Source organism: Aulonocara sp. 'chitande type north' Nkhata Bay, linkage group LG8, assembly GCF_057382095.1.
Source record: "Aulonocara sp. 'chitande type north' Nkhata Bay isolate Kocher_YH1m ecotype deep benthic linkage group LG8, A_spYH_male_GT1.1, whole genome shotgun sequence".
NCBI lineage: Eukaryota > Metazoa > Chordata > Actinopteri > Cichliformes > Cichlidae > Aulonocara > Aulonocara sp. 'chitande type north' Nkhata Bay.
Window position 1 is genome coordinate 10483022 of NC_141351.1, and position 2923 is coordinate 10485944.

Genomic DNA, 2923 nt, shown 5'->3' on the forward strand with positions numbered 1-2923 from the left:
CATACTTAATAAATGAATTCTTATTAGAAATACAAAAAATAACCTCTAGTTCAAGTATTTTTAAATATTTAGTTAGTAATATTAACTACCCTGGCTGCAGGCGTATCATTTGATGACAGTAGTTGCAGGACAGGGTTTGTTCTTTTGGACACAGCCGGGCTAGCTGTTTACCTCTGTTTCTAGCCTAGTACTAAACAAATGAGCTATTAGCTCCTAATATACATTTATGTTAATGTGAAGAAGAAGAAAACCTTATCAGGTTTTGCTTATCAGCACATGACACAACCCAAATTCCAATAAAGTGTGTAAAATGTAAATAAAACCAGTATGCAATGATTTGCTGACTAGTTATAGACCAATTTCCAATCTTCCCTTCCCACATTTTAAATGTGTTTTATTTTTAGCTTGATTAGTATTTAGAGAACACAAGTTAAAGCATGTTTAGCTGTCTGTCTGCTATAGCGGTGTCTAAATGTGTCATTGAAGGTATTCACTTTTACCACATCAGATAACGGTGACCAGCTAAGGCAGGGGTCAGCAACCTTTAACACCCAAAGAGCCACTTGGACGCGACTTCCACGCAAAAGTAAACACTGGGAGCTGCAAATACTTTTTGACATCTAAAATGAAGATAACACTGTATATGTTTTTTTTTTTACCTTTATGCTTTGTGTAAACAACTAAGGTGTGTTGCTTAAATCCATGAAGTGCTACAGAGAAAATTACTTTTTATTTATGTAATTAACACATTTTGAACTCTTAAAGAAATATAACAAAAGGAAAGACACCCAGCTGAACTAAAATGATCCATGTAGCAAAGAAAAACTGTTGTGAGGTGCCAGCCTTATATCGCCTTTGGGCTTTTGGAGCCTTGACCTGACTTTTAAAAAAATAATTGAAAAAAAAGCACTATGCTGCTGAAAAATAGATATTTGCAAAATTCTGCTTAAATATGTATTTTACCTGGTTAATGTGTGTGGCGGGGCGTGGTCTGCAGCGCCGCTGCAGGGGAGGCGGATGCACCTGAGCGGCACCCGCAATCACGCTTCGCCGCCTTAACGTCTGTGCTATCTGTTAGTGAGGGGATTTCCGGCTCTTTCGGCTCGGCTCACTAAAAAGAGCCGGCTCTTCAGGTTGTTTTGTTGCTTTAATTTATTATTAAAAATAATATAAAATTATGCACAAAAGGAATTACTAATGTTAAAAAAAGTGGTTTTATTTATATATGTTTTTATATATAAATGTGGTGGCCCCTAGAGACAAAGCACGTACAAATTCCAAAACAGAGCTACCTAGATCACTTAAATTACACAACTGAAAGCATATGTGTATGGTTTGTGTATTTATACACAAGCACTCACATATATTCAAATAATTTAAAAAAAAATTTCATTTACCTGTTACTACCACACACCAAATCAGGTCGTTGGTACTTGCTGGCTTGTGTAGCCTCTAGGTAACAAAAGCACAACACTGCGCCCAGCATCCTGGAGCACTTCTGTTGTGTTTTGTACGTGCTTCAGAGTTTTTACGTGTTTTGGAGTTTTTACGTGCTTACACTCAGTAGCACAGGAAGTTCCTGTGTAAGAGAACTGTAAGAGAGGGTGAGAGAAAGAAAAAAAAAAACACGTGACAGCTCGGGATAAGGAGCCGGCGTCGTTCACGTCAAAGAACCGGCTCTAAGAGCCATTTCGTTCGGGAACGACCCATCACTAACACATTACTATTGCTAACCTAACCCAAAAACAGTAGTCTAGTCTAAGGCTACGTCCACACGTATCTGGGTATTTTTGAAAACGCAGATTTTTTCTATGCGTTTGCACCTTTCGTCCACACGTAATCAGCGTTTTCGGTCACTAAAAACGGAGATTTCTAAAAACTCCGAGCAGGGTGGATATTTTTGAAAACTCAGTTTTTGCATTTACGGACGAGAAAAACGCAGAAAACGCAGCGTCAAAGGTGTGCGCATTTTTTGACGTCACACTGTGCGCCACGTTATTGTTTCGGTGAAATGAATTTCTACAATACTATTACTGTTAATTGTACTCTCTGTAGTGTTTAAATGCTTACATATACACACACAGTTACTATCCCTCCACACATACGACTCGGTTCTGCTTCTATGCCCCAGCTTTGTTTAGGCTTCTAGACTTCTGATTGGCCAACATTTCTGCACGGTTAGGAATATATCGCCACCTGTTGCTTTGGCATGTTCCTAGCAGCGTTTTCCTTCATTTCTGCCTTTACATGTGGACAGGATTATTTTTCAAAACGACAATGGAAAATCTCCGTTTTCAAAAATACCCGTGTACGTGTGGACGTAGCCTAAGTATCACATTACAATTAAAAGAAACATAAAGAATACAAGGATTATAACTGAACAGAAGGCTAGGCTATCGATAATAATAATTTCTTATAGGTTACTCTACAATAGGCTGCAAAAAGCCTGAATGATTAAAAAACTGATAATGTCATTATAATTGTATATCTTTATATAGAGAAGTAACCTCTCAGGTTCACAATGACATTTTCTGTGAAAACATTTTATTAGCCCTATACCTGAATTTGCATAATTTCATGACTCATGTTAAAAGTAGGTCTGTTACAGGCCTACAGTATAAATTTGTAAAGTGACTTACATATAATTCGTGTATTTTTTAAAAACAACTGACTAAAACTATAGTTTTTACAATATTTGCATGTCAAATTAACAGAATTTTTTTTGTTATGAGTATTAAAGTATTTCACTGTTTTTGTTCCCACTATTTGTAGTTTTAACAAATAAATTTGATTATAATAACACATTGATGTTGTAAATATAACAAAGACATTCTGTTTAATAGTTTACAAAAATTCACTGTGATTGAAACATTTCTGTAGGGATTTTACATAGTTTTTATGTCAATTTCACTGCCATTTTTTA